The sequence below is a fragment of the Eumetopias jubatus genome, unplaced genomic scaffold, assembly GCF_037043125.1.
Source record: "Eumetopias jubatus isolate StellerSeaLion01/CBP00866 unplaced genomic scaffold, mEumJub1_p1.0 scaffold_11, whole genome shotgun sequence".
In the NCBI taxonomy this organism is placed as follows: domain Eukaryota; kingdom Metazoa; phylum Chordata; class Mammalia; order Carnivora; family Otariidae; genus Eumetopias; species Eumetopias jubatus.
The window spans coordinates 64,442,767-64,458,637 of record NW_028274817.1 but is presented as its reverse complement, the minus strand read 5'-3'; positions in this window follow the sequence as shown (position 1 = coordinate 64,458,637).

The window sequence follows — 15,871 nt, the reverse complement described above, 5'->3', positions numbered from 1 at the left end:
TTGACTTGCTAGGACCTTTTTGAGAATTTTTGCATCCATGTTCATGAGGGATATTGGCTTGTAATTTTCCTTTTTATTTTATTTATTTATTTATTAAGATTTTATTTATTTATTTGAGAGATAGAATGAGAGATAGAAAGCACGAGAGGGAAGAGGGTCAGAGGGAGAAGCAGACTCCCTGCTGAGCAGGAAGCCCGATGTGGGACTCGATCCCGGGACTCCAGGATCATGACCTGAGCTGAAGGCAGTCGCTTAACCAACTGAGCCACCCAGGCGCCCTTTATTTATTTATTTATTAAAGATTTAATTTATTTTTTGACAGAGAGAGAGACAACATAGAGGGAACACAAGCTGGGGGAGTGGGAGAGGGAGAAGCAGGCTTCCTGTTGAGCAGGGAGCCCGATGTGGGGCTCAGTCCCCAGGACGCCAGGATCATGGCCTTAGCTGAAGGCAAACACTTAACGACTGAGCCACCCAGGCGCCCCTGTAATTTTCTTTTCTGGTGGGGTCTTTGTCTGGTTTTGGAATCAAGGTAATGCTGGCCTCATAGAAGAAGTTTGGGTCTTTTCCTTTCATTTCCATTTTTTGGAACAGTTTGAGAAGAACAGTTATTAACTCTGTCTCGTAGAATTCCCCTGTGAAACCATCTGGCCCTGGACTTTGTTTATTGGGAGATTTTTGAATACTGATTCAACTTCTTTGCTGGATATGGGTCTGTGTTCAACTTTTCTATATTTTCTTGTTTTTGTTTTGGTACTTTTAAAAATTTTAAATTCAATTAGCCAATATATAGTGCATCATTAGTTTCAGATGTAGAGTTCAACAATTCATCAGTTGCATATAATGCCCAGTACTCATCACATCACATGCCCTTCCTCATGCCCACTACCCAATTTCCCCATACACCCACCCACCTCCCCTTTTAAATATTCATCCTTTCTAATGGCTGAGTAGTATTGTTTTGGTACTTAATATGTTTCTAGTAATTTATCCTTTTCTTCCAGATTGCCTAAGTTGTTGGTATGTAATTTTTCATAATATTCTCTTATAATTGCTTATATTTCTGTGGTTTAGCTGTGATCTCTCCTCTTTCATTTTATCTATTTGTGTCCTTTCTCTTTTCTTTTTGATGAGTCTGCCTAGGGGCTTATCAGTTTTATTAATTCTTTCAAAGAACCAGCTCTTAGTTTCATTAATCCATTCTACTGGGTTTTTTTTGTTTCTATATCATTTATTTCTGTTCTAATCTTTATTATTTCCCTTCTTCTGTTGGCTTAATGCTTTATTTGTTGTTCCATTTCTAGGTCCTCTAGGTGTCAGTTTAGGTTGTGTATCTGAGACTTTTCTTGCTTTTTGAGGTATTACTATATACTTCCCTCTTATGCCCACCTTTGCTGCATCCCAAGTTTTCTGGACTGTCCTGTTTCCATTTTCATTTTTTCCATGTATTTTTAAATTTCTTTCTCAATTTCTTGGTTAACACATTCATTCTTTAGTAGGATATTCATTAATCTCCTTGTATTTGTGTCTTTTTCATTTTTTTCTTGTGGTCGGCTTCAAGTTTCTTAGCATTGTGGTCTAAAAATATGCATAGTATAATCGCAATCTTTTTGTACTGGTTGAGGCCTGATTTATGACCCAGTGTGTTTTGGAGCATGTCCCATGTGTGCCCGAAAAGAATGTGTATTCCTCTGCATTAGGATGAAATGTTCTGAATATATCGGTTAAGTCCATCTAGTCCAATGTGTCATTTAAAACAATTGTTCCCTTGCTGATTTTCTGCTTAGAAGATCTGTTCATTGCTGTGAGTGGGGTGTTAAAGTCCCCCACTATTATTGTATTATTATCAATGAGTTTCTTTATGTTTGTTATGAGTTGATTTATGTATTTGGGTGCTCCCAAGTTAAAGGCATAAATATTTATAATTGTTAGATCTTCTTGATGAATAGACCCCTTAAGTATGATATAGTGCCCTTCTTCATCTCTTGGTATAGTTTGTTTTAAAATCTAGTTTGTCTGATATAAGTACTACTACTCTGGGTTATCCTTTTTTTTTTTTATTATGTTATGTTAATCACCATACATTACATCATTAGTTTTTGATGTAGTGTTCCATGATTCATTGTTTGCATATAACACCCAGTGCTCCATTCAGTACTTTCCCTCAATACCCATGACCGGACTAACCGATCCCCCCAACCCCCTCCACTCTAGAACTCTCAGTTTGTTTCTCAGAGTCCATAGTCTCTAATCGTTCATCTCCTCTGATTTGCCCCCTTCATTTTTCCCTTCCTGCTATCTTCTTCTTCTTTTTTTTTTAACATATAATGTATTATTTGTTTCAGAGGTACAGGTCTGCGATTCAACAGTCTTACACAATTCACAGTGCTCACCATAGGACATACCCTCCCCAATGTCTATCACCCAGCCACACCATCCCTCCCACCCCCACCACTTCAGCAACTCTCAGTTTGTTTCCTGAGATTAAAGAATTCCTCATATCAGTGAGATCATATGATACATGTCTTTCTCTGATTGACTGATTTCGCTCAGCATAATACCCTCCAGTTCTGTCCATGTTGTTGTAGATGGCAAGATTTCATTCCTTTTGATGGCTGCATAATATTTCACTGTATATATTTACCACATCTTCTTTATCCATTCATCTGTCCATGAACATCTTGGCTCTTTCCATAATTTGGCTATTGTGGACATTGCTACTCTAAACATTGGGGTGCATGTGCCCCTTCGGATCCCTACATTTGTAACTTTGCAGTAAATTCCCAGTAGTGCAATAGCTGGGTCGTATGGTAGCTCTGTTTTCAACTTTTTGAGGAACCTCCATACTGTTTTCCAGAGTGGCTGCACCGGCTTGCATTCCCACCAACAGTGTAGGAGGATTCCCCCTTCTCCGCATCCCCACCAACATCTGTCATTTCCTAACTTGTTAATTTTAGCCATTCTGCCTGGTGTGAGGTGGTATCTCACTGAGGTTTTGATTTGGATTTCCCTGATGTTGAGCAATGTTGAGCACATTTCATGTGTCTATTGGCCATTTGGATGTCTTCTTTGGAAAAATGTCTGTTCATGTCTTCTGCCCATTTCTTGATTGGATCATTTGTTCTTTGGGTGTTGAGTTTGTTAAGTTCTCTATAGATTTTGGATACTAGCCCTTTATCTGATATGTCAATTGCAAATATTTTCTCCCATTCTGTCGGTTGTCTTTTGGTTTTGTGGACTGTTTCTTTTGCTGTGCAAAAGCTTTTTATCTTGATGAAGTCCCAATAGTTCATTTTTGCCCTTGCTTCCCTTGCCTTTGGTGATGTTTCTAGGAAGAAGCTGCTGTGGCTGAGGTCGCAGAGGTTGCTGCCTGTGTTCTCCTTTAGGATTTTGATGGACTCCTATCTCACATTGAGGTCTTTCAACCATTTGGAGTCTATTTTTGTGTGTGGTGTAAGGAAATGGTCCAGTTTCATTCTTCTGCATGTGGCTGTCCAATTTTCCCAACACCATTTGTTGAAGACTGTCTTTTTTCCATTGGACATTCTTTCCTGCTTTGTCGAAGATTAGTTGACCATAGAGTTCAGGGTCCATTTCTGAGCTCTCTATTTTGTTCCATTGATCTATGTGTCTTTTTGTGCCAGTACCATACTGTCTTGATGATGACAGCTTTGTAATAGAGCTTGAAGTCCGGAATTGTGATGCTACCAGCTTTGCTTTTCTTTTTCAACATTCCTCTGGATATTCGGGGTCTTTTCTGGTTCCATACAAATTTTAGGATTGTTCCATTTCTTTGAACAAAGTTGATGGTATTTTGATAGGGATTGCATTGAATGCGTAGATTGCTCTAGGTAGCATTGACATCTTCACAATATTTGTTCTTCCAATCCATGAGCATGGAACATTTTTCCATTTTTTTGTGTCTTCCTCAATTTCTTTCATGAGTATTTTATAGTTTTCTGAGTACAGATTCTTTGCCTCTTTGATTAGATTTATTCCTAGGTATCTTATGGTTTTGGTGCAATTGTAAATGGGATTGACTCCTTAATTTCTCTTTCTTCTGTCTCATTCTTGGTATATAGGAATGCCACTGATTTCTGTGCATTAATTTTATATCCTGCCACTTTACTGAATTCCTTTATGAGTTCTAGCAGTTTTGGGGTGGAGTCTTTCGGGTTTTCCACATAAAGTATCATATCATTGGCAAAGAGTGAGAGTTTGACTTCTTTGCCGATTTGGATGCCTTTGATTTCTTTTTGTTGTCTGATTGCTGTGGCTGGGTTTTCTAATACGATGTTGAATAGCAGTGGTGATAATGGACATCCCTGCCGTGTTCCTAAACACGGGAAAGCTCTGTTTTTCCCCATTGAGAATGATATTTGCTGTGGGTTTTTCATAGATGGCTTTTATGATATTGAGGTATGTACCCTCTATCCCTATACTCTGAAGAGTTTTGATCAAGAAAGGATGCTGTACTTTGTCAAATGTTTTTTCTGCATCTATTGAGAGGACATATGGTTCTTGTTCTTTCTTTTATTAATGTAGGCTTTCACAGTGATTGATTTGCAGATGTTGAACCGACCTTGCAGCCCAGGGATAAATCCCACTTGGTCGTGGTGAATAATCCTTTTAATATACTGTTGGATCCTATTGGCTTGTATTTTGGTGAGAATTTTTCCATCCATGTCCATCAGGGATATTGTTCTGTAGTTCTCCTTTTTGATCGGGTCTTTGTCCAGTTTTGGGATCAAGGTAATGGCCTCATAAAACAAGTTTGGAAGTTTTCCTTCCATTTCTATTTTTTGGAACGGTTTCAGAAGACTAGGTATTAATTCCTCTTTAAATGTTTGGTAGAATTCCCCTGGGAAGCCATCTGGCCCTGGGCTTTTGTTTGTTGGGAGATTTTTGATGACTGCTTCAATTTCCTTAGTGGTTATAGGTCTGTTCAGGTTTTCTATTTCTTCCTGGTTTAGTTTTGGTAGTTGATACATCTCTAGGAATGCCTCCATTTCTTCCAGATTATCTAATTTGCTGGCATATAATTGCTCATAATATGTTCTTATAATTGTTTGTATTTCTTTGGTGTTGGTTGTGATCTCTCCTCTTTCATTCATGTTTTTTTTGATTTGGGTCATTTCTCTTTTCTTTTTGATAAGTCTGGCCAGGGGTTTATCAATCTCATTAATTTTTTTAAAGAACCAGCTCCTGGTTTTGTTGATCTGTTCTACTGTTCTTTTGGTTTCTATTTCATTGATTTCTGCTCTGATCTTTATTATTTCTCTTCTCCTGCTGGTTTCAGGCTTTATTTGGTGTTCTTTCTCCAGCTCCTTTAGGTGTGGGGTTAGGTTGTGTATTTGAGGCCTTTGTTGTTTCTTGAGAAAGGCTTGTATTGCTATATACTTTCCTCTTAGGACTGCCTTTGCTGTATCCCAAAGATTTTGAACAGTTGCATTTTCATTTTCATTTGTTTCCATGATTTTTTAAAATTATTTTTTAATTTCCTGTTTGACCCATTCATTCTTTAGTAGGATGCTCTTTAGCCTCCATGCATTTGAGTTCTTTCTGACTTTCCTCTTGTGATTGAGTTCTAGTTTCAAAGCATTTTGGTCTGAAAATATGCAGGGAATGATCCCCATCTTTTGGTACCTGTTGAGACCTGATTTGTGACCTAGGTGTGATTTATTCTGAAGAATGTTCCATGGGCACTAGAGAAGAATGTGTATTCTGTTGCTTTGGGATGTAATATTCTGAATATATCTGTGAAACCCACTTGGTCCAGTGTGTCATTTAAAGTCTTTATTTCCTTGTTTATCTTTTGCTTAGATGATCTGTCCATTTCAGTGATGGGGGTGTTAAAGTCCCCCACTATTATTGTATCGTTGTTGATGTGTTTCTTTGCTTTTGTTATTAACTGCCTTATATAATTGGCTGTCCCCCATGTTAGGGGCATAAGTATTTAAAATTGTTAGATCTTCTGGTTGGACAGACCCTTTAAATAGGCTATAGTGTCCTTCCTCATCTCTTATTATAGTCTTTGGTTTAAAATCTAATGTGTCTTGTGTAAGGACTGCCACCCCAGCTTTCTTTTGGTGTCCATTAGCATGGTGAATTGCTTTCCACCCCGTCACTTTCAATCTGGGGGTGTCTTTGGGTCTAAAATGAGTCTCTTGCAGACAGCGTATCAATGGGTCCTATTTTTTTATCCAGTCTCATAGACGTGTCTTTTGATTGGGGCATTTAGCCCATTTTCATTCAGGGTAACTATTGAAAGATATGAATTTAGTGCCATTGTCTTGCCTGTAAGGTGACTGTTACTGTATATTGTCTGTGTTCCTTTCTAGTCTATGTTACCTTTAGGCTCTCTCTTTAGTTTTTGTTTGTGCTGGAACATTTTTATCTCTCCTTCTATTTTCAATGACAGCCTAGCTGGATATAGTATTCTTGGCTGCATATTTTTCTCATTTAGTGCTCTGAAGATATCATGCCAGTCCTTTCTGGCCTGCCAGGTTTCTGTGGATAGGTCTGTTGCCAGTCTAATGTTTCTACCATTGTAGGTTACAGATCTCTTCTCCCAAGCTGCTTTCAGGATTTTCTCTTTGTCTCTGAGACTTGTAAGTTTTACTATTAGATGTCGGGGTGTTGACGTATTTTTATTGATTTTGAGGGGTGTTCTCTGTGCCTCCTGGAGTTTGATGCCTGTTTCCTTCCCCAAATTAGGGAAGTTCTCTGCTATAATTTGCTCCAAAATACCTTCTGCCCCTCTCTCTCTTTCTTCTTCTTCTGGGATCCCAATTATTCTAATACTGTTTCTTCTCATGGTATCACTTATTTCTCAAATTCTGCCCTCTTGATCCAGTAGTTGTTTATCTCTTTTTCTCAACTTCTTTATTTTCCATCATTCTGTCTTCTATAGCACTAATTCTCTCTTCTGCCTCATTTATCCTAGCAGTTAAAGCCTCCATTTTTTGATTGAACCTCATTAATAGCCTTTTTGATTTCGACTTTGTTAGATTTTAGTTATTTTATTTCTCCAGATAGGGTTTCTCTAATATCTTCCATGCTTTTTTTCAAGCCTAGCTAGTATCTTTAAAATCATCATTCTGAACTCTAGGTCCGACATCTTAGTAATGTCCGATTTGATTAGGTCCCTGGCAGTCGGTACTGCCTTTTCTTCTTTTTTCTGAGGTCATTTTTTCCATCTTGTCATTTTTTTCCAGAGGAGAAGGGATGATGAGAGAACAAAATGCTAACAGGGTAAAGACAACCCCAGAAAAATATACACTAAACAAATCAGAAGATTCCTGAAACTGGGGGAAAATAAGGGGAAAGAAAGAAAAAAAAAGAAAAAAGATAAACAGACAAACAAAGAAAAAACAGAATATGATCAAATATGATCAGGCTGGTGCACAGATCAGTGCCACACACTAGATTTGGGGCATATTTCGGACTGTTAGAAGAAAGTGCCTCTCAAAATTTTAAAGAAAGCAAAACTTAAATATGTACAAAAATAAGGGTAAATACGATGAAGGGATGGAATATTACTGTAAAGATGAAAATTATAAAATATGTTATAAAAGGAATTGATAAAATAAGAAGTTGGTTGAAAAAAGAAAGAAGAGGATTATAAAAAAGAGAGAGAATGTGATCAGGCAGGAGAGTGGAACAAAGCCATACACTAGAGATTTAGGGTATATTTTGGTCTGTTATAAGAAAGTGTATCCCAAAATTTTAAAGAGAGAACAACTTATATATATATATATATATATATATATATATATATATATATATATATATATATAACCAAAATAAGGGAAACTACTATGAAGGGATAGAATATTACTCTAAAACTGAAAAATAAAAATGATTTTTTAAAAAAAGGGATTGATAAGATGATGGTTGAAAAAGGGAAAAAAAAAAAAAGATAGTTAAAAAAATTAACTTTGAAAGACTAAAGAATCAGGGGAAAAACCCCCCTACTTGCAGTATCCTCTAGTGCTGGAGTTCTGCCATTCTCATTGATTGGTAAACTTGGTCTTGGCTGGCTGTTCTTGCTGATCTTCTGGGGGAGAGGCCTGTTGCCGTGGTTCCCAAATGTCTTTGCCGGAGATGGAATTGTCCCGTCCTTACTGGGGTCCGGGCTAAGTAATCTGCTCGGGTTTGCTCTCTGGTAGCTTTCATTCCCTGCAAGCTTCCTGCACAGATTTGGAGGACGAGAGTGAAAATGGTGGCCTCCCAATCTCTGCCCTGGAGGAGCCGAGAACTTGGGGACCCACTCCTCAGTGAGCCCCCAGAGAAAAGCAGTCAATCACTCCCATCTCCCTGGTCTCTGGCCTCACTCCATGCTCACCTGGCCTGTGATCGAGTGTTTCTATCTCTGGCACACAACCCCATGTGGAGTCTCTAAACCCAGCAGATCCCTGCGGTGCGCTCCTGCGCCACTCCCCCTGGGCGAGGAAGGGTAGTCTCCCTGGATCTGCCACTTGTTGGGTCCCTGCTGGAAGAGCAGTGGCCCAACTGTGCCGCAGATCATGGTTTATGGCAACCCCGAGCTGAGAGCCCATTCCTCGGCTCCATCTCTGCAGCCGGCTTCTCCGCTCCAATATCTGTGAGCTCTGCCACACTCAGGCACCGCCGGTCTTTCTGTGACCCCAAGGGTCCTGAGACCACACTGTCCCAGATAGTGTTCCTTCCCCCGCTTCGCCACTGGAGTGATGTCCCTCAGCGGAGCAGACTTCTGAAAGTTCTGATTTTGTGCTCTGCTGCTCTATCACTTGCCAGAAGCGGCTGACGGAGGCCACTTCCCCCGCCGTCTATCCTCCCGAATATCGCCTCGGATTCACTTCTCCACACGTCCTACCTTCCAGTAAGTGGTCGCTTTTCTGTTCAGAGAGTTGTTGCTATTCTTTTCTTCACTCTCCTTTTGAGTTCGTAGGTGTTCAGAATGTTTGATCCCTATCTAGTTGAATTCCTGGGACCAGACCAAATTTAGGTCTCCTACTCCTCTGCCATCTTGCTCCTCTTGTCGTGTATAATTTTAATATTAATCCCATGTCTTATATTATTTGGAAATATTTTATTCTCTGTGATTTCTTTTCAATTTCTTCTTTGTGTCCTTTGGTGGATATAATATTTATTTTAATGAAGTCCAAGTTTTTCTTTTGTTTCTTGTGCTTTTGATGTCATAGCTATGATTCCAGGGCTAAAACCAGGGTCATGAAGATTTACTCCTATGTTTTCTTCTAAAAGTTTTATTAGTTTTAGCTTACATTTAGATCTTTGATCCTTTTTGATTTAATTTTTCTATATAGTGTGATGTAAGGATCCACTTATTTTTTTATGTTTATGGATATACAGTTAAACCAGTACCATTTACTGAGAGTCTTCTTTATACTCTTTGTACCTTATCAGTATCATTGGGCCATAGATCTATTAGTTTATTTCTGGGCTCTCAATTCTGTTACATTGGTTCATATATCTATCCTTATGTCATTACTAAATGTTTTGACTACTGTAATTTTGTAGTATGTTTTGAAATTGGGAAATGTGACTCTCCAACTTTGTTTTCCTTTTCAAGATTGTTTTGAATATTTGAGGTCCCCTTATATTTCCATATGAATTTTAGGGTTAGCTTTTCCATTTATGTAAATAGGCTGTTGGAATTTTGACAGAAATTGCATTGATTCTGTAGTTCAATTTGGGAATTACTGTTATCTTTACAATATTAAGTCTCCTAGCCCATGAACATGGAGTGTCTTCCCATTAATTTAGGTCTTTTAAAAATTCTTTCAGCAATGTTTTGTAGTTTTCTTTTTTTTTTTGGTGTAACTTTTCTTTTTTTGTTATAATTTTTTTATTATGTTTTGTTATTCACCATACAAGTACATCATTAGTTTTTGATGTAGTGTTCCATTATTTGTTTTGTAGTTTTCAGTGTATATACAAGTCTTGCAAATTATTGCTTAAATTTATTCTTAAATTTTTAATTCTTTATGATGCTATTGTACATGGAGTTGTTTTCTTAATTTTCTCATTATTCATTGCTAATGTATAAAAATATACTGATTTTTTTGTTTAGTTACTGTATCCTGCAAATTTGCTGAATTCATTTATTAGCTGAATACTTTTTTCATGGATTTTAAAGGATTTTTTATATATAAGATCATGTCATCTGTGAATAGAGATAATTTAACTCTTTCTTTCCAGTTTGGTTGCCTTTTATTTTTTCTTACCTAATTGCCTTGGCTAAAACTTCCAACACAATGTTGAATAGAATGGTAAAAGTGGACATCCTTGTCTTGTTCCTGGTCCTAAGGGCAAAGGTTTCAGTCTTTCAGCATTGAGAAAGTGTTAACTATTTGTTTTTCATAAATGCCTTTTATCATGTTGAATAAGTTCCCTTCTAATCCTATTTTATTTGTCTTTATCATTAATGTGTGTTGTATTTTGTCAAATGTTTTTTCTGCATCAGTTTAAACGATCATGTGGTGTTTTTCCATAATTCTATCAATGTGGGGCATTATCCTAACTTACATATATGGAATCATCCTTGCTTTTCTGGGATATACTACATGATCATGATGTACAGCCTCTTAATATGCTGCTGGATTGTTTGCTAGTATTTTCTTAGTATTTTTGCATCTGTATTTGTATGGGATAATTGTCTGTAGTTTTCTTTTCTTATGGTGTCTTTGGCTTTGGTATCAGAGTAATGCTTACCTCATAGAATATGTTAAATGTTCCTTCCTCTTCTATTATTTGGAAGAGTTTGAGAAGGCTAGGTTTTAATTTCTCCATAATTGTGAGGTAGAATTAGCCAATGAGGCCATCTGGTGATATGATTTATTGGGAATTTGTTGATGACTGATCCTTCTCTCTTCTTGTGACAGGTTTGTTCAGATTTTCTATTAATCCTTGTGTCAGTTTTTGTGGTTTGTGTGTTTCTAAGAATTTGTCCATTTCTTCTGGGTTATCTAATTTTTTGGCATATGATTGTTCAAAATATTTTCTTATAATCCTTTGTATTTCTGTAAATTCTGTAGTAATGTCCCCTCTTTCATTCCTGATTTTAATAATTTGAGTATTATATTTTTTTGGTCAATCTAGGTAGATTTTTATCATTGTGTTACTCTTCCAGAAAATGAAATTTTTGTTTTGTTGGTTCTCATTTTTCTATTCTCTATTTCATTTATTTTTGCTCTAATTTCTATTATTTCCTTCTTTCTGCTGGCTTTGGATGTGGCTTTCTCTTCTTTTTCTACCTACTTAAGGTATAAGGTTAGGTTACTGATTTGGGATTTTTATTTTTTTTTTAAAGATTTTATTTATTTATTTGACAGAGAGAGACACAGTGGGAGAGGGAACACAAGCAGGAGGAGTAGAAGAGGGAGAAGCAGGCTTTCCACTGAGCAGGGAGCCCGATGCGGGGCTCGATCCCAGGGCCCTGGGATCATGACCTGAGCCGAAGGCAGACGCTTAATGACTGAGCCACCCAGGCGCCCTGGGATCGTCATTTTTGATATAGGTATCACTGTTAAAAATTCCTGCAAACACAATTATCATTTTGGTATGTTGTGTTTTCATCTTCATTCATCTCAAATTATTTTCTGATTTTGCTTGTAATTTCTTCTTAGACCCTTTGGTTATTTAAGAGTGTGTCATTTAATTTACACATATTTGCAATATTCCAGTTTTCCTACTGCTATTGATTTCTAGTTTCATTCCATTGTGGTAGGAGAAGATACTTGGTATGATTTCAGTATTTTAAAATGCACTGAGACTTGTTTTTGGAGCCTTAAATGGTCTATTCTGGAGAATGTTCCATGTGTACTTGCGGAAAACATGTATTTCAGTGTTGGTAGGAGGAGTGTTCTGTATATGTCTGTTAGGCCCAATTTGTCTATAGTGTTGTTCAAGTCATCTGTTTCATTATTTATCTTCTGTTGAGCTGTTCTATTCATTATTGAATGTGGGGTATCAAAGTCTTCTACTATTATAGGACTATCTGTTTCTACAATTCTGTCAGTTTTTACTTCATATATTTTATGGTTCTGTTTTTAGATGTAAATATATTTATAATTGATGCATCTCCTTGATAGATTGACCCTGTTATCAATCTATAATATTCTTCTTCATCTCATAACAATTTTTAACTTAAAGTCTATTTTGTCTGATATTAGTATAGCAACACCAGATCTCTTTTTGATACTATTTGCATGGATATCTATTTTCCATCCTTTCTTTTTCAAACTATTTGTATCTTTGGATCTAAGGTGAAACTCTTGCAGACATCATATAGTTGAATCATTTTTTAAAATCCATTCTACCAAGCTCTGACTTTTAACTGGAGTCTTTAATCATTTAAATTTAAAGTAATTACTGATAAGTAAGGATTTACGTCTGCCATTTGTTATTTCTTTTCTATATGCCATACCTTTTATGTTTTTAAATTTTTCATTAAAACCTTGTTTTATGATTTTTTTTCTTGTGTAACATTTTTATTACTGCCTTCTTTCTTTTTCTGTATATCTTAAAACTTTTTTCTTCATGGTTACCCTAGGGATTACAACTAACATCTTTATTTTTGTGTTGTGTGCTGCATTATCGTATTATTATTATTATTAATTTCAGTTAGCTGTATTATCTTTAATTAAGTATAAGGACTTCCAATCATGTCACCTACAGACCATTTTACCCACTGCTCTGTTTGGCCATAAGTTTCTTGACTCTCTCTTCAACAATGATGAGGTGGATATCCTTTCCATGGAGATGAGAAATCCATGGTTTGCCAGTAACAAAATGTTGGAGAGCCAGGTGGCAAAGCTGTTGCCATTGGCATCTTTCACATGAACTACATCAAAAGAACCAGAGAGTGTCTCTGTTGGTGAAAACACCAATTCTTCCCAGATTAGCACCTCTAGTCACCATACAGAGATTACCAGTGTCAAAATTGATTAAGTCAATAATCTTTACACTCCTAAAATCAATCTGAATGATGTCATTAACCTTGATGAGGGGATCAAGATAGCAGATGGTATGAATATCATGGGTCATCAGATAAGGGATTTCTTTTGTCCCCAGAAAGATTTTTTCACTTTGCACAACTTATACTTTGCCTCCTCAGGTGTAATATGATGAGCAGAAAAGTGACCTTTGGTGTCATAGATGAGGTGAGAATTCTCCATAGTCTTGTCAATGCTGGTGACATTCATAAAACCACCAGTGTGGGTTATATTAGTTCTGACCCTGCTATTAATCTCTTGATAAAATACTGCAAACAGATCTTTATTTCATCTTCTGTTAGGGCATACTTAAGTCTGTTCCTTAGGAAAAACGATGAGAGAGAGACATTCTCTCAGCTTATGGGAACCAGTAGATGGATTAGGGACAAACACACTGGTCAGTTTATCCAACATACATGCTTTGGAGCTGTTACATGCTTCAGATGCTTCTTGGGACCATGAACCATGGCTGTGCTAGGCGCAAAAGAGGACATCATAACTTTATAAAAAAGTGAATTAATTCCAGTTTAGGTTTAATAGTATATAAAACTGCACCTTTATACATATATTACCACTTATGTTGATATTGTCACAAATTTTTTTTCACTTTTTAAAACTTAAATACAACTTAATGAACACATACTCTATTATTAGTTTCAGAGGTAGAATTTAGTGATCCATTAGTTGCATATAACACCCAGTGCTCATTACTTCAAGTGCCTTCCTTAATACCAATCACTCAGTTACCCCATCCCCCCATCCACATCCCCTACAGCAACCCTCAGTTTGTTCTCTATAGTTAAGAGTCTCTTACGCTTTGCTTCCATCTCTGTTTTTGTCATATTTTATTTTTCCTTTCTTGCCCCTATGTTCATCTGTTTTGTTTCTTAAATTCCACATGTGAGTGAAATCATATGGTATTTGTCTTTCTCTGACTGACTTATTTCACTTAATGTAATACCCTCTAGTTACATCCATGTTGTTGCAAATGACAAGATTGTGTTCTTCTTGGTGCCTGAGTAATATTCCATTGTGTGTGTATATATGTGTATGTATATATATATCTTCCTTATCCATTCATCTGTCAATGGATATCTGGGCTGTATCCATAGTTTGGCTATTGTGGACATTGCTGCTATAAACATTGGGGTACATGTGCCCCTTTGAATCAGTTTGTATCCTTTGGATAAATACTGAGTAATGCAGTTGCTGGGTCATAGGGTAGCTCTATTTTTAACTTTTTGAGAAACCTCCACACTGTTTTCCAGAATGACTGCACCAGTTTGTATTCCCACCAAGAGTGTAAGAGGATTCCCCTTTCTCTACATCCTTGCTAACATCTGTTGCTTCCTGACTTGTTAATTTTAGCCACTCTGACCAGTGTGAGGTTGAATCTCATTGTGGTTTTTATTTATATTTCCCTGATGCTGAATGATGTTGAGCATTTTTTCATGTGCCTATTGTATGTCTTTGGAGAAATGTCTGTTCATGTCTTCTGCCCATTTCTTGACTGGATTTTTTGGGTTTTCTTTGGATGTTGAATTTGATAAGTTCTTTATAGATTTTGGATACTAGCCCCTTATTTAACAAGACATTTGAAAATATCTTCTCCCATTCCTTAGGTTGCCTTTCAGTTTTGGTGACTATTTCCTTTGCTGTGCAAAAGCTTTTTACCTTGATGAAGTCTCAAATGTTCATTTTTGCTTTTGTTTCTCTTGCCTTTGGAGGCATGTGTAGCAAGAAGTTGCCGTGGCCAAGGTCAAAGAGGTTGCTTCCTGCATTCCCCTCTAGAATTTTGATGGATTCCTGTCTCACATTTAGGTTTTTCATCCATTTTGAGTTTATTTTTGTGTATGGTGGAAGAAAGTGGTCAGTTTCATTCTTCTACATGTGGCTGTCTAATTTTCCCAAGACCATTTGTTCACGAGACTGTCTTTTTTCCATTTGATATTCTTTCCTGCTTTGTTGGAGATTAGTTGACAATAGAGTTGAGGGTCCATTTCTGTTCCATTGATCTATGTGTCTGTTTTTGTGCCAGTACCATACTGTCTTGATGATTACAGCTTTGTAATAGAGGTTGAAATCCAGAATTGTGATGCCACCAGTTTTTTTTTTTTTTTAACATTACTTTGGTATTTGGGGTCTTTTCTTGTTCCATACAAATTTTAAGGTTGTTTATTACAGCTCTGTGAAAAATGTTGATGGTATTTTGATAGGGATTGCACTGAATGTGTAGATTGCTTTGGGTAGCATAGACATTTTAACAATATTTGTTCTTCCAATCCATGAGCATGGAATGTTTTTCCATTTCTTTGTGTCTTCCTCAATTTCTTTCATGAGTATTCTGTAGTTTCCTGAGTACAGATCCTTTGCCTCTTTGGTTAGATTTATTCCAAAGTATCTTATGGTTTTTGATGTAATTGTAAATGGGATCAATTTTTGATTTCTCTTTCTTCTCCCTCATTGTTAGTGAATAGAAATGCAACAGACGGGGCGCCTGGGTGGCTCAGTCATTAAGCAACTGCCTTCAGCTCAGGTCATGATCCCAGGGTCCTGGGATCGAGCCCCGCTTTGGGCTCCCTGCTACGTGGGAAGCCTGCTTCTCCCTCTCCCACTCCCCCTGCTTGTGTTCCCTCTCTCGCTATGTCTCTCTGTCAAATAAATAATATCTTAAAAAAAAAGAAATGCAACAGACTACTATGCATTGATTTTATATCCTGTGACTGCTGAATTCCTGTGTCAGTTGTAGCAAACTTTTGGTGGAGTCTTTTGGGTTTTCTACGTAGAGTATCATGTTGTCTGCGAAGAGTGAAAGTTTTATTTCTTATATGCTGATTGGGATGCCTTTTATTTCTTTTTGTTGTCTGATTGTT